This window comes from Trematomus bernacchii, unplaced genomic scaffold (genome assembly GCF_902827165.1).
Source record: "Trematomus bernacchii unplaced genomic scaffold, fTreBer1.1, whole genome shotgun sequence".
NCBI lineage: Eukaryota > Metazoa > Chordata > Actinopteri > Perciformes > Nototheniidae > Trematomus > Trematomus bernacchii.
This window is the reverse complement of record NW_022987641.1, coordinates 5,926,177-5,954,058: the sequence shown is the minus strand read 5'-3', so window position 1 is coordinate 5,954,058 and position 27,882 is coordinate 5,926,177. Positions and strand designations below refer to the sequence as shown.

General features: G+C 39.3%; 1 protein-coding gene across 1 annotated transcript in view; it reads right to left on the bottom strand.

Annotated features, from left to right (window-relative positions):
- Window positions 1–27,882, bottom strand: part of syt1a (synaptotagmin Ia) — a 154,541-nt gene that overhangs the window by 79,647 nt on the left and 47,012 nt on the right. Inside the window, exons 2-3 of the mRNA XM_034133398.1 lie at window positions 26,742–26,800; window positions 7,831–7,902 (exon numbers count right to left, since the gene is read on the bottom strand). The gene's annotated coding sequence lies outside the window, so the exon portion shown is untranslated. The remainder of the gene's footprint in view (window positions 1–7,830; window positions 7,903–26,741; window positions 26,801–27,882) is intronic.

Below are 27,882 nucleotides of genomic sequence, written 5' to 3'. Positions count from 1 at the left end.
ACAGCCGATGCTCTCGTTTAATCTCTTGCTCTCTCCCTCTCCTGCAGGCAGGATGCTGCCATGAATCACTTACAGCTTTATCTGTGGTTAAGTGGCTGTTCAAATATGGAGCTATTCAGAGAACTCTTTTCAATACACACAGGTGCTCCTTTCACTACCACCCGGTTCCTCTCACTGACATGCATGCTGCACGTACTGTACATGCACACACAGACATCCAGTACACAACACCTGCTGGGGTCACTAACACTAGCCAACCCCACTGATGTCACACAGATGTTGGGCTGGCATCTGAGGGTACAAAGGGGGCAGAGGAAAAATAAATTATCGTGGTGTGCATTTGATGTCATGGAATATTTTTGCTGGTCCATCATTGGATCTTGTTAGTGGAAAATACATTTCAACTCAATCATTTGGCTGTGTCTTGCATGAAACAGGATGTGAAGATCTCTGGAGACTCATTTAAAAAGAAACTCAACAATTGTTTTTGTAATAACCTGCCACCTATTGATAAATAATTAGAAAATATAGATGTTTATTGTCCCCAAATGAATATCCACACTGTAGTGAAATGAATACGTGGTCGCTGGAAGGTATTAAATGTACACACAATGTACAGTGTGTATCTTTACAAAGCATGCGACACACATGCACAACCAGGCTCATTATTGTTAATTACTTTCAACTTAACATAAACCCAGCAGAGGCTATGCTGATAACTCCAGTTGTTTACTGTTCTCATCATCCTTTATCTCCTCTTCTCACTCACAGAGGTCACGTCTCATTCGTCGCAGCCGTGATAATTACGACATTCTTATGGAGAGATGAGTGGCCTTTTTGACCTGAGAGTCCCCTTGAGTCACACACATGAGGTGGAGAGAGCAACGCGAGAGGAATTCATTGGGACTGGTGACTGGAGCCCTCTGTAGTGAAGGAGACACACGCAGTACAGTATGCAGAGTACACATCTTAACACAGATCCAGACACTACGGAGCATCTTTGTGCTGACAGGAAGAGCGTTTGTGTTTTTTGGAGGGTCCCTTCGTGGGACGGGATCAGGAAGTCAGCACTGCCTGTTAGAGCCCCGGGCCGAGTGTGTGTAGGGGACTCGGGGGGAGATTAGTGGGGATTTAGTGAGCAGTAATTACCCTTGCTCGTAGAGGGTCTGGTAATTAAATTACCTTAGCAACCCCGTTACTGGCCAGACACACAGAGCTCAGAGGTCGGAGAGAGAAATATCAGAATTTGCAGAAAGTGTTTGTCATCAGAAAGCCTCACCTTTTGTGCGGCTATCCTCACAGTTTTAGCATATAAATTGAAATCCTGAGAAGGTATCACATGCATAATGCAACGTATGTATTTCTCAGTTAAGTCACCCACCATTATCATAAAACATACCTCGTGCAATTCTTATCGCACATTATGGAAAACGCCATGCCAGTGTGAGTGCTTAAGGTACAGTATGTTGTTAACCCCATCACAGCAGTATAATGTCAGCACTGCAGTGATCAAGCAGCGTGCTTTATGGTTCAATGCATGACATGAGCTTTTCATGCCTGATGGAAGTGGAACTTCCATCAGGCATCAATCACACGGCTAACTTACAATTTCTTTTATGGATGGAAGTTGTGCCTCGGAGTAGGTTTGTGGTTAAGTGAGAAATGAGCTGAGGTTAAAGACCAGTGGATTTGGAGAGAGGAAAGTGAGACACAGAGAGAGAGAGAGATGTGGGAGTAGCAGCACTCCCACACGGAGAGGGAAGTCACGATCCACCATTGGATATCACTCGCTCCTCCAAACTGACATACACAGTAAACACGCCAACAGCAACTCACACGCAGAAATGTAATCTCACATCCACTGCACATCTAAATAACGATATCACGAAAAGCAATGACCAGCATGATAATGCAAATCATCCATTAAAATAACCATAAAGCTAATAAGGAGGGAGAATAGGGAGCGTGAAGTCAATTAATTACCTTTAATTGTAGAGAAATGGAAGCAAATTAATCACAACTCTAGCTATTAATGTATTTCAGTGAGGTAACCATCCCTGGTTAATACAGGAGGTACTAAATGCATCCTGCAAAGCTTAGAGTTTGTTACTTTAAATTAATTTATTGCTCAACCTTGTGCTGTGTGACAGTCACCCACCATTAAGATGCAGCAGTTGAGTACATTCATGAGCTGCAGAAGGAAGATAACATCCAAACCTTCCTACATCCTGCACAAGCAGCCGTGCAAACACAAATGCACACTGACATGTGAAATCGTACTCACCTACACACTCAACAAACAGCACCCCCCCGCTGACACAGACCTACATTATTAGCAAGTGATACTAGCCTGATTATTAACCAGTAATGTGATTCATGTACTGTCCTTTCGACACACTTAGAGGTAATTAATTTACTTCACTCTCTTAATTCTCCCTCTTTTAATTTCCTTTGATTCATTCACATGTTTTAAAAAGCCCTCTCTTATCTGAACTCAGTTGTTTTGAGGAACCTCTTTGCAGTCAACTAAATGAGTGATACTACTCTACTGCCAAGTGAAGGCAACACATCATAGAGTCTCAAGTTACCCAGGTTTAAACCTTCTGGTAGTTCCTCTTGGAAATAAATGGTTTGCTATTGGTAGTGATGACTGTGGGGTATAAGACAAATACAAGTAGCCAATCCTCACATTTGAAAAGATATTGGCTTGTTTTTACCTATCACTTCTTTGATAGGTCATTTTGAGTGTTCTTCAGTATTGTAATAGTATAAATGTCAAAACTGCTCCACCAAATGAAAATCTGCTCAAAAATTGGTCAACCCCACGAGAGACTCTATTAATCAACTGTACCATACAAATATATTATCATTGTCTTTGAGCCCAAAATATGAATTGTAAACTGGAGATTGGAGAAATTGGAGATACAAAGTTACACAATTAAATAAAGTTAGACTTAATCTCATGTTGTGCACCGGTAATCCTAAAATGAAATTCATTCCTAGATCAAATGTCATTAAAGTGTCTCGAAAATGTTTTGAATGTTATGTTAAATGTCTTGTTTCTTGTCTTATTTGTCCTTAGTTGCAAATGGAACTGCTGTGATTCAAAAGAAATATCAGAGTTGATCTGACAACATAGTATTACCTTATCATATTGTATTAAATCTCCTTTCTTTTAAAAATGAGTACTGACAAGTCATTTTCTGTCCTATGTCTGCGTGCTAATGAAGTAAGTCTAGTTAGACGTGTATATTTCTGTGCCAAACATAGAATACAGAACATGGCAGCCCACTTGCTCATTAGGCAGAATTGACTCTGTCTGTCTACCACCTGTGTTTGGGGGGGAAAGGCGGACAGCCATATGTTTCTTGTGGGGAATGATTGATGCCTTTATTGTACACTAGGTGTTTAAAATGTCAGCCACGCCGGGGTTGTCCTTTTATTTTTCTTGTCTTTCTTCTGTTGTTTTCATCATCTTTTCTGCGATAACTGGAGGGAAGCGGGTGGATTGGCAGCTCTCCAGAAGCCAGTCGATCAGCAGACGTGTATCACATAACATTGCCATTACCTTCCACTGCAGCCCACTGGAACATGTAGAGGACATGAGGAGCTGCTGCCAGATATCTGCTATGGCACCTGACGGCTGCGATGCTATCGACTCGGCAGAATTAGGCCGCCTCACAGAACAATAATTACAACAAGAGATCTTAATCTTAACCGTGAGAATGAAAGCAAAGAAGGGTGGGGTGGGGGGAATCTATGTAGGGGAACATTTCCCAGTCACAAACGCTGTCTGATGTCACCCCCCCCCCTAAAGAGAGTCACCTTGAGAGTGCCCTTCATGGCCCTCCCATCACTACACTGCCTACTCCTAAAAAAACAGATCTCAAGATAAAACTTTCTTTCAAAACACTTGATTCCTTCTTTCATGAGGACACAACATTTTTTTTTAAGACTGGTATTATTCAAGGACCTGATCAAAATCATGATTTACCAGACACACAGGATTGGAATTACAGCATAGAATTACCGAAGAAGTAACCACACCAAAAACTAAAATCAAGCTATAATTACAACTTTACTTAAAAAAAGGCAATAGTATATACATGTGCATTTGTAAACAAAATAATCCATTGAAAATAAGTTCAAAATATATGTATTATTGTATATTTGAGTGTTGTAAAGAATAAGGTGATTCAGATTTTTATTATGATGATTATGATTATTTTTAAAATACAATACGGCATTTGGTATTGGATTATACTTGAGATGTTTCAATTGCACACCTTACAGTATGTGATTAATACCACAGATAGTTTTACAAGTATCACAAGTCAATGGACATCCCCAGGAAAACAATGCTATTTGATGGAAGCTGAAGCCTGTAGAAAGCCATTGTAAAAGACGGGGTTAGAGGGTGTGTAACATCTTTCTTTAGTCAGTGTCATGGAGTAAGACAGACACTAACAGACTCTTTATTCTCTGTTTGTAAGCATCAAACCCACGTTTATTCTCTGGCTAAACTAACAAGCCTGCAGGCAGAGTGAGGAACCCTGGGACTCTTAGTTTAACCTCGCCTGCCCTGGTGAATTGCATTGTTTAAGCAAAGAAAATTGGGGCCCTGCCCGGGACTACAGAAGGAGGAAGAAAATACACTTCTCCCAGTCCATCTGACCTGCGAGCGTCTCACTTTTCCCCCTTCCTCGGTCTCTCCGTGGATAGCACTTTCCCACTTTGGATATGTCACAGGCAATAAGGATGAAAAATTGGACCGCTCTCTGGGTCCCCAGTCGGCTCCGTCCTCCACCTTCACAGGCCTGGAGGAGGCTGAGCTCCACGCTCGCAAAAATAAAACAGGATTTAACAAGGCCAGAATCACTCACAATGCCTCAGTAAATGGCCACTGAAGCCTGCCTGAACCGGCACTAGCGCTACATACAGACTTTAACATTGAAGTGTGGAGGGAGAGGATGGAGTTTGACATCTAAGGTTTGATACCTGGACAAAGTACAAATGAAAAAACCATGTGATATCAAACCCCATATGCCTGAGTCAACATGAATACAGTCTCTGCTTTGCTACACTGGAAAATGCGAGCAGAAACTGTGCCCTCGTGTTTACATACTTAAATGTCAACACCCAAAGATTTACACCTGAGAACAGTAATTTACAGCTCTGTTATTGATCATTATTACTACAATATATTACATTTGATAGCACACGCATGGTAAATGGCATTTAAGTCATTTAGGGTGACAAATGCAATCTTTCTTATTCTATAGTGGTCTGTATTTCTACATATAGGTAATTTCTATAATTCTGTGTTGTAGGACTTTGTGACAGTAGGCGAAATAATGAAATGCTGAGAAAGTTTGTGATTTCCTTCGTGCTACTCACAAATCTCTCATTAAAACAACCAATTGGCCATTACAGCAGGAGACGAAGAGGACAGTTGGTTCCAAGTACACAACGTACACGTGACTTTAACACATTTCCATATCAATATTAATGTGGGCCTGTGCCGTTTGGAGACAACAAAGCCCCAAGTCTTCCTCTGTGCTTAGTATTCAGCATGAGAAACAGTAGCCATCAGAGTCCCAGACGCCAAATAATTCATCTTTTTTTTTTATCCTGATAACACGGCTTGTACTATGACAGGTGGATGTATTGTACAGCGATTGTATTTCCCTCTGAGATGAGGTGAAAATCAATAACATATTATTCAACCGAAATGCATTGGACAGGTAGAAACACTCTTTGACAGAGCATTAGTCCACAGAGAAGCAGCAGCAGCATTGTCCTTTAGGGTTAAAGTAGACTTGCTTATTTGTATTCATATATTCACAGTGTCAGCCTCTTTCTGGGTTTACTGTAAACTCTGCGTTTGGGCTGAGGATGTTCCAGTCAAGTAAGCTTTAATCAAAGTAGCTAAATAAGCAATTAAGAAGCTTCAGTAACTCCACGCAGAGAAAATAACTTTTCCCACACGTGCTGTTGCATTTTTATCCAAATGGATTGTGAAGAAAAGCATACGGCACATCGTTTAAAATAGGTATGCCTACGTTCTGAGGAATATATCCTTAGAATATAAAATATAATATTCTAATGCCACCACAAAGCTGTCATTTTACTTTACTGCATTTTCAAATGCACCTTACAAGTTTCTCCACTGGGTATAATACATTTTATGGACCATTAAAGTTCTCAATGAAATATAAAACATGAACACCATAAAAACAACCACGTCAGTGCAAGACCACAGTTGAATAGTTTTAAGAGAATCTGAAATCGTCGACATGGGGAAACTAGTGTGTTACCAGAGTTCCCGTTAGCCGGTAATTACCGGACTATGACCGGTAAAATATGCTGAAGACCGGCAAATCTAAATCTCTCCGGTCAAAATGTCCGGTCAAAATAATTTCCCCTTAGCGCAATACCGCATCAGTTGCGCCACTTATGTGACAGACAAGAATAGTATGTGACAGACAAAAGAGTATGTGACAGACAAGAATAGTCAATTCTAATGTCTAACACTTAATGTGGAGAAAGAGATGTCCTGTATGGGTTGATTGTGCGTTGATCTGTTGGTAATGCCTCGGGGTTCCGGTGGGCATGTAAACAAATGCATAATGCTGCGCTATACTTTGTGGCCTCACCCGGTTGCATATATAGCGACGCTTATTGTTTAGGTGTCTTTTAATAAACAGGTAGTCATATCATTAATTAGAACTAGCTAGATCTGATCGATATGGACATAAACGCGAGTAAAGTCTAATCTGAGATCAGCTGCTGCTAACGAGTCGAAACGCAGCTCTGCATGATCACCTGCAGCGGTGAGCTGAGCAAAACACACACTTCAGGTTAGAAAATCACACGTAGCTATTTTAATTACCTCTTAAACTACCTAAACTAGTTATAGATATGTTTAGTTTTACTGTCGGGTCACTCATTACTGGAACCGCAAGCTGCATGATACTGGCGGGCTGTCAGGAGAGGGGGAGAGCGCTCCGTTATTCCCGTGTTATTGTAAGTTACTGTACACTTTTGAATAATGTAGTTAATCTAGTGTTTCCCCTACCATTGTCTTAGAGGGGCGCTGCGCCCCGCCAACGGAGCCCCGTGCCCCCCCTGAAATTCAAGGTGTTTAAAAAAAACAAAATCTAATTTTCTTTTTTTTTATTAATTTCTTTTTTTTAATATATATAGCACCAAATTGCAACTAATCTATATCTACTGTGAATGTGCTCTTTTATTAAATAAACTAAACACTTTCATTTTAAGTTGTGAGTTTAGTGTGTTTGACCCTAAGAAACACTGATGCATTAATCAATAACAATAATCTCCTCTCTCTGCTCCAGAGGATTTAAAAAATATATATCCCAATGTCACAATCCCCCCCCCCCGCTCAGGCAGCGCCCAAAGCAGTAAACCTAGGGGAAACACTGTACTATAATTAGTTTGTTTAATATCGAATCATATACATTTGTTTTAAAGCTCAATAAATAACAAAGAAGACCTTTGACCGGCACTTTTCTAATTTTGTCCGGAAGATTTCAACTTTAACGGACATCTTGACCGGCGAAAGAATATTTTAACGGGAACTCTGTGTGTTACATTAGGAAATGTGAGAAAACTTTAAAACAATAAAGAAGTTATTAATGTAAAGAATTGCATAGTAGAATCCTATTTCAATAAAAGGAATGGAGTGATGAGTTGAGAAAGTTGCAGAAGGAGCAAAGATCCTTAAATTGGTTTGAAACTGATTGGGAGAACTTCCACTGTAGATATTAGCTTCATGTTTATATTGGTACAAACAAAACAGAGACTTACCTTTGAATGAACAACGCCTGCTGCCGTGTGTCTTTAGATGTTTCCTCCACACTCACTGACAGCCACTCAGATCTAAAGGAGATGGAAATGAAGAGAAGTGCGTCGTTGGTATAAAATTAAAGAAAAACATTCATCACGCTACGCTCCAGGTGTTCCTGAGATACTTCCAAGGGTTCTTTGAAGAAATCTGAATCAGAATCGGTTTACAAATAGAAGGAATTTGCTTTGGTATATGTGGTGCATACAAACACATAAATGTCTTCAAATCTTTGTTTGGTGTAATACATCGTCATCACCACATAAGATGTTTGCTTGAGAATCTTTTTTGTAAATAGCCAACATAAGCAACATAAAATAGGCATAAGGGTTGATTGATTGTCAAATATACTCTGTATCCGTTTGGGATTGAATATGGCAACATTTGCCTTCTCAATCAGATTCAATATCAACCAAGTTGGTTTGCACATACAACAAATGTAGAGGTAACACTTTAACAGAAAGGGAGCACTTCAAAGAGTTTGTGGGAAAACTAGGTTTCAAATAAATATCTGCAGGTAGAATAGAATAGAATAGGGAGGGATGAAGCCCTCTTTAATGGTCACACATGCAGAGCACACAGCACACACAGTGACATTTGGCCTCTGCTTTTAACCCATCCTAGTACAAGGAGTCTAGTACTAGGAGCAGTGGGCAGCTATTGTACAGCGCCCGGGGAGCAATGGGAGTGGGGGGGGAAGGGGGGTGTCCGGTGCCTTGCTCAAGGGCACCACGGCAGGGCAGGAGGTGAACTGGGACCTCTCCAAGTAGAAGTCCACACTCCATATTTAGGTCTGGTCGGGGACTTGAACCAGCGACCCTACGGCTCCCAGTCCAAGCCCCTACTGACTGAGCCACTGCCGGACAGAAGACAAAGGGCCTTCTTCACATTTGAAATCTTTGAAGAATCAAAGTGCACAGTGGGCTGGATCCAGAGACAGATGAATAAGCCTACATCTTTTCCCCCTGTTTATTGTTCCATCACCTCAGTACTGCTTGCATGTCTGCGGTGGAGTGGTAGATATCCATTATCGATGGACTGGTTTCACAGACAATTGGCCATATTCAGAGAACTGCCAGTGGGGAGCATCCGTGTGATGGAAACCTGGGACAGAGAGCAGCTGGGGATCTCCTCCAGACAGAGGCTGCCTGCTGTGGAGGTGTGGGAGGATTTACAGTACAGCCCAGGTGGGGGTGTGGGGTGTGGGGTCTGGGTGCTGTCTGCACTCACTATCCTATTGTTCAAGGCTGATAACGCGAGACAACCCTTTAAAAAAACGGGGGGAACTCAACTGATGTGCTCGAGTCAATTCATCAATTAGTTGATTTAAAGCTTCTTAAATGTAAGAGATGGCAAATATGTGTTTTATGGCATTTAAAAAACGTTGTGATTTGAAATGCTGGATGTGTTAGCTTGTGCACAATTTAAAATGATCTAAATCTGGCCGTTTGTATTCAAGATAACTTTTCACAACCTTATCTGTTGGTAAATCATGAACAATACTAGAGCCTAATAAAAGTTCAGACAGTTGCCAAAAGGAATATGTCTCATCATCTAGGGACTATAAATAACACCCAGCATTGGTTGACCTTTTTGTTGGTTAAGAGTGAGCTAAGGCCTACATATGGGTTGGAGTGAAATTGAAATAAATGTCCTAAATCAGAGGTTTTGAAAGTGGTAGGCAGGCCTTTAAATGGCAAAGTTGAAAGAATATTACAAAGAATACATAGAAAGCCTAATGTGTGTGATTTGGTTAAAGAGATTCAGAGATGCAGTAGTTTTGAGGAATTCTGAAACTGATAAATACCTAACGTCAAAGCTCTTTCATGTATTCGATGTAGTGTGAAGGCTATCTTGGCTCACTTGTTGAATCTGAATGATCCTCTGGGGACCATGAATATCCATGTTTTATCAAAATCAATTAAAAGACCCTGCTTTAACGACCCACACATTAGAAAAATAGTCCGGCAGCACAGTAAGAGATGAGACTATAAAGACCACTCTGCACTGAAGTTGAGTGACTGCCCTGTTATTCTCCCCCTCACACTGTGAAAAGTGTATTTAACTGCCAACTGACGCACACATTACCTCTTACCTCTCTGAGGGGAGTATAAAAGAATATCATTTGCAGGCAGGGCATTCATTCATATTTCAATGCACCTGTCATGCCTCATCAGAAAACATGAATTAGGATGGAAAGTGGAAAAGTAAAACAGTTCCATTTGAAATAGCACTTGACACATTCAATACAACTTCTAATGCATTGTGTTTGATTTCATAACTTCCAATTACTAGTAACAAATTATAGTCATTATGAATTCTAAAGTAGTTTAATATACATTAGAAGACATTTCTCATTCTGTAGTATTTGAGTTGCATTTAGTAGCATTTTGAAAAGTAAAACTGTCCATTGTCCATCCATGCAGCCTTTTTTTATATGAAAATAATGTATAATGTGTCCTTGAATTATAGTGACAAACCAGATCAACATGTTATGCTTGTTTACAATGTCGGCCTTTTTTGATTTCTCCTAATAACATCTCATATTAATCGTAAATTGCATCCTATTGGGCACTGATGGGCTGCCCTCAACACTCTCCAGCTGTTCTCACATGTAAATCACATACAGAGTGCAGGCTGTCCTGACAGCAAGTCACAAAACAATCCTGTGCACGAATCAATGATGCGTCACCATTTGAAATGAGCTGCTAAATATGCATGCATAACAAATAGCATGATGGGTACACAATGAGCATGTCATCGTGATAGTAGTCGCTAGCAACCGAGTATTTGCCTTTGTGGCTTTCAGCAGCCATCTGTACAAGTCCTTTTGTGAGGCTCATAGAACACAGTTCCTGTTTCCTGCTGTGTTCTTTCACATTTTCTCCTCCAATCCTTCTGCTCATCACTTTTTGTTCATTCCCTGGTCACTCTTTTACATCTCCCTGGATGCATAGGGCTCTCAATCAACTTTGAAGCTGACACTTCTTTAACAGATTTACTTTAATTCCACCCAGGTACTTTCTGTCAAACAAAGACTATGATACTACTGTTGTTCAGTAACACTTATGTGTAATATGTATGTACCTAGTTAAAATTACTATTATTACTGGCTGCCTTCTTTTTATTTTAATTATCATATGCATGCACTTTATCTTGTAGTGTTTTATTTTTTGTCTATATCTTTACTTTGATGTAACAATGTAAATTCCCCTTTGTATAAAAGGAATTTTGATTCTGATCATAAATTGACTTAAGAAAAAATCATTTGATAATAATCTTTGTTGAAAGTCAGCTGAAATGATGCAAATCCAGTGAAAAATATTGACCCGAGTCGGATGTGGCCAATCTTTTATGTTGCAACCATTAAACCACATCCCATTCCCTTTCCTCAGCCAGAACCACTGATATCACCAGCAGGAATGACATGAGCCTCGGAGATATGGCAATGTGACATACAGCCCAATCTCCATGCTCAACAAACTGTGCGGTAGCTTATGTAACGACATGATGAGGAGGCAAGGACACAATCTTTAGATCTGAGCGTAGACTGAGAAGCAGTGGAGGGGGGGAGACACTCGACAGGAGAGATATTACCACAGTAATCTACACAGAGGACGAGCTGTAGAGCAAGCTGACCTTGAAGAGTTTCACCTGTCAATCAAAAGAGTGTTTCTCCTCTGACAGGCAGCCAGGCAGAAAGCAGAGCCCCAGATATGTCAGCTGGGTCCAGATGTTTGAGTGATGTGGAGACTCAACAGTAACAACTTTCAACACTTAACTGGGTGTGATTTAAAACACCAGAATGTGTTATGTATAATGTATGCAAGCTTTACACCAGGCACAAATAAGGATTTGGTTTGATGGAAGATATAATGCTCAACTTTGAGTATTTTAATTTTAAAATCCAGATTTCTTTGGCAAGAAACAGCAGAAACAGACTTGAAAGCATGCCATTCTTAAAAAGGGTTGCATAGCTTTCCAGTTTACATGAGCTGATATTAATGCCTCCTTCTCCTTCAATTTTGCTTAGTTTTGAATTGTTTGAGTCAAAACAGAATTGTGTTTATGGAATTTCATTAGATCCTAACAAAGAAATACAAATAAACTGTGTATTGCTTAATAACTTCAGAAAGATTATGGTAAAGATTGTATTTTCTTAACAATATTTGACATATTGCAAGTCATTAAAAGCATATACTTTGTACATTAATAAGGAGACTCATGCTGAAAGCCTGTGTGTCTTTACAAACCATCCATGTGTCTCCAAACAGTTAACAGTAACTGAAGTGCTTAGCAACCGCCATGCTTCACAACAACCAGGCTCCACTTTACATGTACATAAGGCAGATCTCTATGTGCATAGGTCTCCACCAGGATTACCATCTGCTCAAAGCAAGACACTTCCACTGGGCAAACTGTGAAGATATTTAAAGCTTAAGCTACACTGCCTCTGTACAGTATGTCTCCAGGCATCATGGCGGCCTAATCAAACTGCTATTTTGTTACGTCCTCCAACTCACCTAACTCAAAATTGTAACAGAAACCCAGTGAAATAATTAAGTTAGCAGGTAGTGAGGATTATAATATTTCAAAATAAGATGCCAGACACAAAGACTCTGTTCCAATCCGACTCCTTTTCTTGCGATCTTCCTTCTATCTATTTATCGTCTTTTCCCCTTTGCTGCAACCCAGAAGTGTCATTCTGTTTTCAATAATAAGGTTTTATTCCATGCTGCACTCAGTTTGCTGAAAATATTGAATGACAGTGAACTATAAATGCTACAAGGTGCAGAGACTGACACCCGACAGTGGAACGAATAAGAAACACGACACCCAGTGAAGCTGTGACTTGAGACAGAGACTTGTGTTTTTGAAAGAAAAACTCATTATTCCTATGTGACTCTTACCCCCGTATCTACCATCACAACACCCCGGCCCGCGGTTCATCACACCGAAGAGTTTGAAGCACGACTTCGGCGGAGAAATGCTGCACCTGGGCAGAATGTATACTCTGCAGCAGCTGTGGCATTGGTGGATGAGTTATTCTGTCGTGACACATTTGCAATACTCTCCTTCTGCTTCTGATGGCGGCTCACTGGGAGAGTAATTATGAACCCCAGACATCACTTTGAAAGCTAAGCTCCCCACATGTGGAGGCAGTCTTTCAAATTACAGCAGTCAGGGGTTAGTTTTAACAAAAAGGTAAGTAATTGGAGTAATACGCACACAATGTATTAACTTGTGTATTCAAGCTAGAGGCCATCTTAAATCCTAACAACAGAGCTGTCGGAGTCTGTGGTTATTTTGTGCTTTTTCTGTCTCTGTCTGTTCAGTTTCACTTGTGCCTCCTAGAGTTTTTGTGATGAAGCCTTGCAGGTTGCATTCATCTCCAGTGACGTAGCGCAGATTTGTGTGCACACATGCCTGACTGCAAGACCACTCTACCCAGTCTCCTTTAAAGGCATGAACAAGGTGATCACAATATCTCCAGCGTGGGGCTTTATCCCTGTGGCAGTGTGCTGCTGCCCTCTGAGCAAACAAGATTACCCTGATGAACAGAGGCAGGCTTGTTTGCTCACTGTGTCAAGGTACTTTGGGGGTGACTCGCTGTCAGTGAGGAGGAGAAACTTCGGAGATGAGATGCAGCTCTCAGGTATCTGAGGACATTGGAAGCAAAATTATTCAGAGTTTCTGTGAGTCTCAAATAACTACAATTTTTAAGGAGGCTGTTGACGATTATACAGTACGTATATTTACAGTATCGGTTTTGGTTGTATGTTATTTCATTGTATTGTGTTTATTATGTAGGGGTCCTCAAATGACACTACATTCCCACTCAGTGGATACAAGCTAACTGTGTCACTCAAGCCAACGCTGTCTTCTATGAATACACACATTTCATTTGTAAATTCCTTTTGTAAGGAATGTAATTGCCAGCATAACTGGTTATGTTGAAGCAATATCACATTCTTGTTAAACAGTAATAAAAGGGGGATGTTAGGGACCATTTTCAATCATGGATGAGTACATATGTGTGTGCTCTAGTGAGTAACTATGGCAGCAGAAAGGTGTACGTTGGTTTGACTCTAACAATGATCATTAAACATTCTATACATACTATAATCACAATGTGTCAGGAGCCTAGATTGTAGGGAAAAAGATTGAAAGATGCCATGGAGTCCCTAAAGATATTTATGTTGTATGGCAGCTAGTTAACACTCAAACCTCAACACAACATATGCAAAGGTTTATCTCCAATGCTACACTAACATTTCTCAGTGAGTAATCCCATGTAGTACGTACATGCTGATATACAGGCTGATGCTTGCTGGGGCAATGTTTACAGTGTCACTACATGTGTACTACTGCCTCCATATAAACATTGTTCATGGAGAAGACCAGTTTAGGTCACATATGATCATGATGGATGTGGACATGTGTCTGGTGTGCTGTGCAGCTGCCGGAGCAGGAGAGATGGCTGTGCGCTTGGTTGGCAGACCGCCATTTGAGAGTGGGCTCCATCTTGACTAAGGATGGCTGATTCCTATCTCATTCTCTGTCATTTCCCACAATGGTTTATCCATCCACTGGAGGAAATACTCTTATAGCTGCATGAAGAAACATGATTGTTATTCATACACATGCCTGAAGCCTCACACTAGCCCGGGGGCCCTAAACAGCCACTTTGTGAGGAGGGAAGGTGGCTATAACATTAAAGAAAAAAGATCTAGGATAACATCAAGGAACACCTTTACCACTTCAGTCAAGATATACAGCTGCTTTTCAAGGAAACAGAAAAACTCCACATGAAACATCATGAGATTAAAGCAATGCGCAGATAAAAAAACTCTAAGAATGACCAATGGAAAACCATCCTTTGACCTAAGTAATACCGTCGTTTTGTGTGCAGCACATTGCACAACCTGGAGCAGAAAGCATGTTAGTTGCTTTTAATAACACTTTTTTTTATTCCTTGAATTGTGATATAAATGAAGGACTTTTGTACCAATTATTGCGAATGGATTGTCCGGAGGTCACTAAAAAGCATTGCAGGTATACTAGAATTTACTAAAAATAGCTACTCACATTATGACTTACAGGATACATCTGGTTTCACAGAATATGTGTTAACGTATACTGTACAAATGAGTTGACTGACCCTATTTTGAGATGGTTGTGAAGCATATGGACTCAAGGCAAACAATAGGCCATACCCTACTGTATGTTTATCTGTAAAAATCTAAAATGACTAAACCGCGCAAAAATCTGAATAAAATAAATAGTCTTTATCTGTGATGCTATGGTTTCTTTAAGTATTACACATCAATTTATTTTTATAGAATATTATGTGAAAACATTTCTATAAAACAAATATATATATTCTTTTAATTTTTTAATTGCTGATTTGTTTAGTTTTTTCTCTTTTATTGTAAAGCCTTTGTAGTATGCTACAAAAATAAAGCTTTTCTGACCTTCATGCGCATCATGTCTGAACAACCTTGTAGTCCTTTTGCCCACCGGGTGATAAGTAGATGTTATGACGAAAATGTCTGAAGAGATCATGTATTCTACCCTCCTCAGGTTCATCGCAGCAGAATGTAAATCATGATGTGAGAGCAGGTGTGTGTGCTTTTGTGCAGCACTGTGTGAACTGCATTCATGTTTATGTGCTTGGAAGGGCAGGCTAACTAAAGTAGGCCAGAGGGGGGTCGTCTCCATGGTGACAGCAAAAGAGCCGGATGCACCTGTGTAATGCCAGTGATTTGTAGTGATATTCTTTGGTTTTAATTATTATATTTCCTTTCCTGGCATTTTTCAAAATAAAAAGATGCATTATTCATCCCTCACATGCAAACTACTATCAAATGTACCTTCTTAACAAGTGAAAATGGTTTCTGTAAATGGTCCAAGAGAATGATGTCAGTTTTAATTATGTTATTTCAGGAAGTAAAGGTCACAAAGGTTTTGTCTCTTGAATATCACAAAGCTCAGAATTCACACAGCGCATGGAACGGAAAGTAGGGCTGCCATTATGTTAAATTATGCAAAAACAATAATCTATACGATAATTAAACGGAAATGAAAATGTACTCAGTTATGGCTTTCTGCTGCGTTCAGTAAACAGCTTAAGAAAAATCAATTGTTTGAATACAAAACGGAATAAGGAAGCAATTTGTCCACATTCTTTTGGTGGACAAATGAAATCGATAAGCTTCATTTTGAAGTGTTTTTTTCTTTTTCAACTGACTCAACATCGTTAGTGAGTGTAGCGACTTCTCGTCCGTGCCTCTGAGGGCCAAACTGAGCTTTTATTTGCTCCTGCTGCCTCACGGCTATTACCGAGAGTAGATGCCCTGAAAGACGCCTGCTGCTTTTTCACCTTTAAGTGCCAGGGGACATGGTGTAATAAGAAAGCGGCGAAAAAATGACTTTAAATGCTGTAATTTTGTTCCCTTTTCAAGATGATTACTTGGGTAAGGCTTAAAAAAGAAAGCACGGAAGTTTGCCGATGTGCAGATAGGCCCGGCTCACAGGACTGCGGTGTCAAGTTGACTCCCACTGTGACAATTACTCCAGAGGGACAGAGTGGGCTTTGGTGCTTTTATCCTCCTGAGGGAAAAGCACTCAGGAATTTGTTTTGGACTCTACCTAAGAGGCTCACATCACATGCGTCATTCACATCACTCTGCAACAATTACAGTGTCATTTTGTGTTCTTGCACTGAAGTATTTTTAGGAGTGTGATGCGTGTCCCTTATTTTCTGCTCAAGGTATTTAGGTTCAATTAAATGTTGTGTCTCACATCTACAGTAGGTTTCTGTATGTTGAGATATCATATTCGCTTTCCTTGATAAATTACATGATATTTTATCTTTATTTTGCCCGGATTCCTCAATGTATCTGTCTAACAAAGCAGCTTGTGAGAACAGTGTTTATTCTTAGAGGAGTGAAAAAACCTGACGTAGTTTTCAGAAATAACAGCACAGTCTTAGGAGGCGTCGTGTTACCTAGCAACTCGACTGCAAACCTACTTTTGCAGTGTTAATGGTGAAGATACACATTAACTAAATAGACTTTGTGAAGTAGTCCCGACAGATATAGAGCACAGAGGATAGGGCTACACCACATAGAAATATTTTCCTCATTCTCTATTGGAACAATTGCATCAGCCACAGGAGGGAGGAATTAAAAATCCCCTCTGAAGTGGGGGAGCGTTGATGAAGCCGCACAGGCAGAAGGTTCACCGGTGTTTTAAATCAACAAACAGACACCCAGAATTATACTTCCATGTTCAATTTACAGCCCACTGTGCAGCATTAAGCAGGCATCTGGGTGGTTTGGCTCAGGCTGCCGTCAGCTAGGCAGAGAAATCTCTTTTGCTTTCCGAGGCTCAGCACAGAGACCCAGCTACATCTGAGGCCGCACCGTGAAATGAAAAAGAAATACCTTTCAGGTTGTTAGTTACAAGTCCATTAGTTTTGCTTAATGGTGTTATAATAGTTTCCAGTCATTTAAGTCTTTGTTGTGATACTTTATACACGGAGGAACTAAGCACAATAATACTGAGATTGAATTGGTTTTGTCTCTTCTTTAACAACAGAATATTAGTGTAGGAGTAACATTTGGACAAATTCATCTCACAACTAGAACGGTGTCGGATCTTTCAAATCTAACAGGTCACAAAATGATAATAAGAAACAAAAAGTGTACTTTATGTGTCTGTTTGGTCATTATTTTTTATTTTGGCTCCTAGTTATTTACATGTGTCCTTGCTGGTACTTTCTATAAGTAAAATGAATAAAGACAAAAGTTATGAGATATTTAATGTAGTTTTGTTGACTCTGCATTAAGTTGTTGATCTCCAGGGTTTTTAATATTATTTAATGATTGTTCATTTTGGTTTCAACCATTACTAGTATTTACAGTAGCATGGTTCTTTCTGGAAACTTCCTAGAAAAATCATACAAAATTAAAGACTACAGACCATTTAACACCTTCAAAATGAAGAAAAGCGTTCTTACGAAACAATATGAGAAGAAAACATCACTTCACCTTCCTCCAATCATGCATTCCACCTGTTCGGATCACAAGCCAAACTGGTGCGGAACCACCAGACAACACGAGACGCTGAAACAACAACCAAGAGCCAGAACCATCAAACCATTCAGCTCAATACTAAGGGAATTAGACATCTGCAAGACAAAAACAGAGTGGCCTCATGGGATGCACCTGAGAGGAGCTAATTATAAATGATATGAAAACTGAGAGAAAAACAGCCAAATCAGAAAATCCCTGTCTAAGACTGATAATGATTTCCACCAGTCGTACTAATCCATCTGACAGTTTTTGGGCATATGCAAAGTCACGAGCTGAAGCGGCATCATCAGCATGATTGAGTTCACCCCGGTGGTCTGTTCAAATATTACCCTGCCAGATTAAGTTAGCTAAACACACAATTCAGCGCAATTATGATAGCCTCGCTGTCGGTCATTATATCGCAGAGGAGGAGAGATGGGCCTTACTGGAGATGAGAGGCAGCTAAATTGCTCCAGAGTTAGCCTATCAATCCATTAGTTGTAAAATGTAAAGAAGCCTGCAGGCAGGAGATGTCCAAAAGTCTGCTTAGCTCAAACTTTGGTCACACTTCAGTGGTACTGACAACTGGAGGAAAAGTTCCAAAAGATGACTAAAACCATTAAGAAAACTACGGAAATGTATCTTAAGCCCTGTTCTGACCGGGCATGAGCAGGCGTCTCCACAGCCATCTAAAGTGACCACTTATGATAGTGTTTTACTTTCCTGTCTATATGTAAATAAGCATGTACACAATTGTACAAACTCTATTTTCTTATTGGTGTGTTTTGTGTACAATCATAGTAGCTACTTTCGCAAAAAATCATATAAAGTATCAAAGAAAGCTTTCAGTCATTTCTATGTGCCTATGGATTTACTTTTCTCTACTCGACATCAGCATGTGTGATGCCTTTTTAGATCTTTGGGTACATTTTATGACCTTACATTGTAAGTTCATTAGATTTGTATTAACTTAAAATGAAAGGTTATTATATATATGACCGTTGTGGATTCACATTTCGCTCACTACCTAAGGCTGGGGATGAAAGCAGACGCGGGGTGTCAGATCTGTGCAGAGCCCCGGAACGAGGAGAGCGACACATCACCAACAGCCTTTAAATAACATCAAAAACACAAAATTCACTCTCGTTGGTTTCTGTGCCATGAGAAAAACTTTCAAAAATAAAAGAGCTTCGAACTCTGAACCCCTTGTTTTTCCCACACAGGTGACATCAATTAAATAGGAGGTCCTTCAATATGGCAAGGCTGCTAATACAGTGCCAAAATAATGCAGCCAGATTTCAACGCATCCTCAATGCATCTTAGGTGCATTCACATCTGTTCTTAGAGTTGTGTTCTCAGTATCACAATACCAGGTCTGAGTAGGGTTTTTGTGAAATGTAAGAAAAATAAAAGAGTTTAGCTCGCGTTCTAATGTGGGATGTCAAACATAATCTTTACTATTATCATATTTAAAACAGAAACAGTATCAAAAAAAAAAAAGAGAGAAAAATGTGGAGAGCAGATATTGTTTAGACTAGAGCATTATTTGTACGGTATGTTCTTCAGGCAGTAAGAGTGGCCTTCTTCTAGTCTTTGAGTATTTACCCAGCCACAGCTTAATCCCCCAAGAGAAAGAATAAAAAACTCCCTGAAGAGTGGAAACAGAGATATGAACCACAGTCTTTACCTCACACCCACACACAACCATACCCGCCCACTCACAGTATTACATTTCACAAAACTCAGATGTTTAGCCTCCCTGTGGTGCTACACCAAACAAATGTTTCTTAGTATTGACATTGACTCGGTTTGAAAGTGCCTTGGGCTCAGGCATTTTGATGAGTCACCAGAAGCTGATCTAAGAGCAGTTTCAGAGGCTTCCCCGGCCCAGATATTTCACACTGTCAAGGAACAGATTAAAATGAAACGGATTTGTTAATATGATGCCTTCCATCTTTTCTGCCACCTTTGGTACATGAGAGGATTTTCCGTTTTCAGTAATCAGTTACCGGTTTTCAGGCTCTCAACCATAAAGAAATAGTGTTTGATGTTTTTTAAGCATACTGGGTGCAGTGCAGTCACATTAGCAGTTTCCTTAGTTTGGTATATTTCAAGCAAATCATGGTTGGTAAACAGGTCGTACAATCATTTATAAGATGATAGTTAAGTTAGGAAAATGGACCTATCAATAGATTAAAAACTGTCTACCAAAATATATCATGTCACTTCACGTTGGGGGACAATATTCTGCTTGTCTATTGGCTTCTTTTAGGACATTAGATTTCTAAAAACACACCCTTCGCCTAGTCAATTGAATAATGTCTGCTAATGAAATGTGAGGTGAAATTTGATGGTGGGAAAGAAATGGTACAATATGATGACATGTTGATGTAATGAGAGAAAGCAGGTTTGAGCCTCACGGAAGACATGAGTGTGAGACTCTGAGACATCTCTCACAAGTCTTATTTCAAGGTTAACATTTGAGATGTTTAATTCAAATATCACATTTGTAATAAGTTGACTGTATATTTAAATGGATTTAGCCTGCTGCTCAGCACAGCAGCTATTTGAATGGATTGTTGAACTGTTCCTCATTATCCATGCAAGAATTACTGCATGAAATACAGTTAAAATAATTCATACCTTTTATAAGACCTCTTTTTTTAGCATCTATGTATGCTACCTTAGTGAAACTTAACTAATGAATTTGACAGCGCTGTGAATAAACCAAAAGTGTCTTTGACAGCTAAGCTCAGACAATATCAATGAGCCAGACGTTCTTCTCTCAAGGGAGAGAAGCAAACAGGGTCTGTCTTTTGTATTTGTCATATCTGCTCCAGCCCATGGTGACCGCAATGTGTCTCAGACACTTTGGCTCACAAAGGACAGATCGACACCAAGGAGCCAGGGGAATTGGAGCATTGTGGGAAATGGCTTCCCTGTGGCCATTTTGAACGCACCAGGCCATCCTCCCTCATGTGTTGTCTGCTCTTAAGCTTATCCAGAGGGGAGCTTTATCCACCATTAAAGGATCATAGAGCTGCATTGACAGAGACAAGACACCGCGTCTGATGGTTACTAAACACTGCGTGGCAGCCTCGAGCACACGCCACAGTCAGTGAGGAATTGTTCTGCACATGAGCAGTTGCAATAAATTATATTATGCTGTTTCTGACCTTTGTCAAATAATGTATGCACTGCTTTATATACAGTACAGCTGTATACATGTGATGCTGTATTTTTCCCAAGTGATAAACACACTAACAATGCACTGCTCCATAGCATGCATCAATATTTTATTTTATTTGCATGTTCTTGATAGGGTTTCAGTTTTGACATTTATTGGGGCCTTCTTTCAAGACAAATTCCAGTTTATGACTGCCTGTTTTTTGTTGTGGTTGCTCCATTTCCTTGTTCTATCCATTATGATACAATATATCCATCAATGTGTGATTCAGCCTTTGTATAATGCTGCATATCCTAAAATAAATCAAGCAAGAGCGAGTAGTTCTTATAAAATTAGCTTACACTTTATTTGGAAAATAGTGCGATCACCAAAAATGTAACTACAGTAATGGTCCGTTATTGCACAGGAATACAGTGAGCACGTGCCTGAAACAGATTCCCAAGTCTGCAAATGACACGAAATGGTGTCTGCCTAGTGTCACCCAACCATTATCAAATAGCAAGATCACACTGATAGAATGAGCAAGGCCGGAAAAGGCCGGAAATGAAATAGCAAAACAGCTAGATTAAAAAGAGAGAACAGGAAGTGCTGTCAGTCCCCTCAGAAATGAAACATGGCTAAACACTAACCTTCACTGTTGAGCATTTTGTGCTGGCAAACACCAGCCAAATGACAGAAAATGGTCCAGTCCGCTGTGGGAATCGTGATTATATAACGTTGCTAGCAACAATGAAATAATTACTTAAATGGAAGCCTTTTAATTAGAAAATGCTAATAGGGGTTTATCTTTTCACCTCTGATTAGGCCTTTTATAGGCCTTACTTTACATATACACAAGGTTAAACCTAACTGGGGTTATCATTATCTTTATCAATGTCTGATTTAATACTATGTGCATTGGTGTTATTAGGATTTATGACTCAATGAGCATTTAAAAAGAAACAAGACCAAGAGTCCACAGCCATGCTAGCAGCTCTGTATGGTTGTCCTTTACCTGTACCACAGCAGTGCATTGAACGGTACTAACTTGCTGATATTTACTGGGTATATTGTTAATCATGTTCACCATTTTAGTTTTGTGTCAAAATCTTGTATGTTTCGATCAAAAAACCCACAAATGTACAAATTACATTTAATGACACCTTAAAAAAATCCTAGCTAAACGTTTGTATCTGTACAATAAAAAACGCTTACTCTACGTCACATTGAAATAGTAACTATGGATTATTTTATTTCTTCTTTGCCCTTAACAAATCACATCAACCTGGCTAAGAGCTATTACGTTGAATTAGACAGTACCAAACCAAACAAGGAACAACATAACTTTTCATGTTTAAATTGTGTGTACTTATTGTGCAACAACAAACCACATAACACCATTGTGATGTAGTGAATGTGCACTCTATAGCAGCCATCTTTGAGTCCTTAAAGTGATTCAGTGTGCATACTTCTATCTGTTTATGCACACTGAAAATATCAGCAGGTTACAGAGCTTTCTGGGTCAATCTCTACAAAACACACGCAAATTAGCAAGACATTAACAAACCCTGCTGTCTACACAAACAAATTACTAAATGGGAGATAAGGTTTTTAAATTCTCCCTATAATTATGTTTACTATAAGCGATAGAAAAATAAATCAGTACTGCAAAACAACAACATTAAGATGCTGGGAGCACTTAGGGCTTGTTTTTTATTCACATGGATAATTCTGTCAAAGCATTTCTGACCTTTTTTTGTTTTGTTTTGTATTTTGAACCACAGGAAACAGAGGATTACAGCAGGAGGCCATGCTTCTGGGGACTAGCAGTGGTTGCTAATGTAAAAAAATATGCAAAAGCTATTTTCTCAGGCAAAATGTGGAACCATATTACACTAGGATTTTAACCCGCATGAAGGATGATTAATACGCCTCCTAATAGGAGGAGACTGAGGCATCTCTGGATGTGAGATCAGGTATGAGGCGTAAACAGCAGTGAACACTGGCGAGTGAAGGTGGGAAGTGCACAGTGCATCAATCACTGCTGACAGCGGGGACAGCGCACGAAGCTCTATCATCCAGAGAGGAGTGGGTGCTCCACTACGTCAAATCAGACAGTGTTAATTAGAAATATCTGGAAATAAAGGCCTCTAACCAAGCAAAACAACAAAACGGTACTAAAGGTAAAGAAGAATTGTCATGCAACATAACAGATAAAGTGTTAATTGGTACTCATCAATCCGCATAATGTGGGTACTATAAGGTGCAGGAATAATACAATTAAAATGATGGTTTAACTAAACATGGTGAAGACGGCAGAACCCATTTTATTGTTATATTATCAAATAAAGTAACTTATTCTTGCAACTTATCTGAACTAAAAATGTTCAACAATCTATTAATTATTCTTAAGTCCCTGTAACATTTTATTTTGTATGTATTGGTTTATAGCGCAATGCAAATCTGCTGAGCCCTACACTATTCATCCGTCCACCAACTTTCCAGGTCTGTGTTGCATTGACATGATAGGACTACAAACACTTTAAAACAAAACACAAACTAGATTTAGACAACAATAGTCTCACATTCTGTTGGGTGGACACCATTGTTCAATGAGGTAAATACGTGATGACAAACTTAATTTGTGGCATAGAGAGAAAACCCTACTCCACTGTAACGTTATTCAAACAATCCTAACTGCTTTTCCACATTTGTCTGAAAATTCAATACATTAACAAAGCTTCCCTAAAGACATTCAACACCATATATGATTTATGAGAGTGGAAGCAAAACACACAGAATGCAGTTTCAACCAGTGATTGTTTTTAGTAAATTTAAATGTTTCTGAAGGCCAGAGGTTTCTTGTTAGGCCAATTCAGCATATACAGTAAGATGAGCAAGTCTTTTTTTTATTATGAAAAATACTTAACATTACCTTTTTCCCCAACATTTATTTTACAATTATAATTTATTATCTTTTATGAATATATCTGGTTGTATATATTGCTCATTTTCCATAAAAGAAACAAATGTATTTCAGTTTGTGTTTTATTTTAGTTTGATGCATACAAATACTGTACTGCATATAATGATTGTTGAAAATGCACTTTTACCATAAAAGGCCACCTCTTGGTAGAGGCTCAAACAAAACTGTGTGGTCAGTCAAAAAAAGTAAAATTGTTTGTGGTTATTTGTGGCCCATTTGATAAAAAAATGCAAACAAATAATTTTTCCATAGATTTTTTTCTTGGTCTGGCAGTTAAAGGGTTATAAAGGATTCATAATGGGTTTATAATTAGGTTATTAATTAGGTTTTAAACACTTTATTAATCATTAAGAACCATTTATAAACCAGTTCTAACGTAGTTTTCATACATCAACACAGGCTCACTATTTGGCGAGATGACTAAGCCTTATATTGGCTACCTAGCTTACTTCGTCTTCTTCATCAGCCAGCATCCTTGGTATCTGTTGTTCACTGAGTTGATTCCCCCCCTTCCATCTTGATGTTTTTTGGCATCTCTTTATGACCATTTATTTATGAGTTACTACCATTTATAATTTGTTGAAGTTATATTAAGCCTTAAAGTTATGCATAAATTAGGGTATGGTCACATTGAGTCACAGGTCATTCCAGTGACTGCTGTTGTTAGCTTCCTGTCGATCTGCTAGCAGCTCCGTGAAGCTACAGGGGCTCAGCCTGTTCAACTCATCCGGGGAACATAACTTGAACTCGGCCGTGTTTGTTGTGCTGGTGCCTTGTGGACTGTTCTTCATGCTTATATCAGACTATTGTGACTTTTCTTTTAAATCAATATGGACCATTACTGTATAATTATCCTTAAATTATGTTATACAATTCACCTAATACACAAGTATGGCATTTTGAAACAGGATGTGCAACAATTTTTACTGTAATTTGTGTGCATTTTGTTGTTAATTAAAATGATGTTATGATTTATTTTGTGTTAGTATACACGTGGACGCTTTGGACATACCTGGAGAAGGAAGAAATGGGTCTTCGGAATGATGGGAGTAAAAGACAAAAGGCGGAGACTAGTGTTGAAACTAGTGGAGAAACGATCAAGATGCCATCTTGTCCCTCTGATTAGACGGCATGTTAAGTCAGGAAGTAGCATTATTAGTGATGAGTGGAGGGCATACAGGAGAGTGCTGAGTACAACCACTACACCATAAACCACAGCAGGTGTTTGTGAACCCCCAGACTGGCAGTCATACCCAACATATAGAAAGAGCTAGGTCGACCGTCAAAGGACATGTCCGTAGACTGAGAGGAAACCGTACAGAGAGTTTGTTGGAGGAACACCTCAAGGTTCTTGAATGGTCATCTTGGCTTGGCTCTGCTCACCCTGATGGACTGCTTGGACGCTTGTTCAAGGATATACACAAAGCCTTTCCAGTCTGAGTACCATTATGTCTTACCAAGTCTTTCATTTATGTCTGAGAAAAGCTTTTATGTTTAAATATGTGTATCAATCATACTAAACAGTCCTTACTTTGAGTCCTAATTTTCTTCATGTGTGAATACAATGTTTTGCTTGGTTCTGTTGCATCTTACTTTGCATTTCATGTGAAAAATGTGTATTAGGTCAGCGTGAATGTTATAACTCATTCATAAATGGACATGTGTATTAAACTTAAAAACAACGCACCCTTTCAGTATTTATAAATGTTAGTGACTCATCAATAGATGGTGATGTGTTTCACACTTTACAATAAGGGTCCCTGGTACCAATTATAAATGGTAGTAACTCATTCATAAATGGTCATAAGAAATGCCAAGAAACATTAAGATGGAAGGGGGGGAATCAACTCTGTGAACAACAGATACCAAGGATGCTGGCTGATGAAGAAGACGAAGTAAGCTAGGTAGTCAATATAAGGCTTAGCAGTACAGATAAATGTGGGCTCACTATTTGGCAAGCAACCGGTCACAGGTGCCCTGTTTATCTCATGTCTTATAAAAGCTTATTAATGATTTATAAAGTGTTCACAGCCTAATTAATAAATGAATTGCAAACTATTCGTAAACCCTTTATAAGGGTAGTCTTATTGTAAAGTGGTACCAAAAAAGCCTCTCATCCTCTTCAGTGAATGACCACTCCAGTCCTTCTGATCACAGCTGACTTAACTTCATTGAATTAGCACACAGCCTTCTGGGCTACAGGCTCGGGGGCCATGTTGGAGCCTCGGTGGTGAATATTAGATTGCACGCCTCCAGATCTCATTAAAGGAAGCAACAGGACAACGTCTGCTACCATAGGCCATCAGGCAGCCTGACTCCGTGTTGGATTGACTGATCTGATTGATGGTGTGTGTGTGTGTGTGTGTGTGTGTGTGTGTGTGTGTGTGTGTGTGTGTGTGTGTGTGTGTGTGTGTGTGTGTGTGTGTGTGTGTGTGTGTGTGTGTGTGTGTGTGTGTGTGTGTGTGTGTGTGTGTGTGTGTGTGTACATTTCCTTTAGGTAAATATAATTAGGCTACTTTTACAAATTACACAATTGGGGGAGATTGGGTATTCTGTGGCATGCTGTAAATGACCTATGCTATAGTGTCCATTATATACACACAGGTCACATGATTCAATGATTGCAAATGGCTAGACACTTACAATTTCTTCAGACGAAGGGGCTTCTTCCTTTCCTGTCTTCTTTTCCAAATGGCAGTCCACTAAAAGAATAAACAAAATTATGTCAGTTTCCAGAAGCATCCAGACACTGTGTCAAATGAGTCCACGAAAAAGAATAAGTGGGTCAATGAGCCTTTTTATCAAAGATGTCCAGTATTAGTCTCAATTGATTATGTAAAGTTTTTAAATAAAAACGACTTGCGCCTGAAGGCAGGACTGTACAGTGGTTAACAAGTAATAACTAATTTACATTTCAGTCTAATTGAAGTTTAGGCTGATTCTCCAGAGAGGTGGCATGATATCCAATAATAATTGATCAAATAATTCACTATGACATACATGTTTTTTGATGGACTGAGAAGATATGTTTTACCCTTCTAAAAAACATTTATTTGTAGAAAGAAGTGTTGACTTGTTGTAGGGAGAGAGAAAAGTTATTTTTCTCAAGCAGTTGTCATCAGTCAAGAAATACGAACATAATGTCATTCATAATAGACAGATGGGAAACTTTGTAAATGATTATTACCTTCATTGATCTTTTGTCTTTCATCATTTACTTTAAAAATAAATTCTAGGCCAAAAATGCCTCCCAAAACATTCTCCTTTTGGCCTAAAGTATACCTTAGGAGCACAGTTGGAGTGAAACAGGGCAGAAATCATTAAGTTGAGGTAGTTTGAACCATTCAGGTTTCTATCATTGATACTACAAACTATATCCTCTGCAGATGTATAAGGCAGTCAAAAACAATATGCAGTATGTTAGGCCACTTTGATGGGTAAATAGAACAGACAACCTATATAAATGATAAGAAAGTCAAAACTTCTCTCTCTTAATGCTCACAAATATGAGCCTAACTAAGAAAAGTTTGGCAAATTTGAGTCTGAGCTCCAAAAAAAAAAGTCTTCTTCAACTCACAATAAAAGAAGCGCAAATGTGCAATTGCTGCTTCCTTCCATGCATTCAACACACACATAACCTCACAAACACTTGACCTTCATGCTCAATTTCAGCCTTCTACAGTATGTCAACAAAATTGAGGCGGCCACAAGGGGTTGGGTTTCTGTCTACCACCCGACCAAACAGGGTAAAGAGCTTCTAGTTGCAGCTTAAAAACACAACATT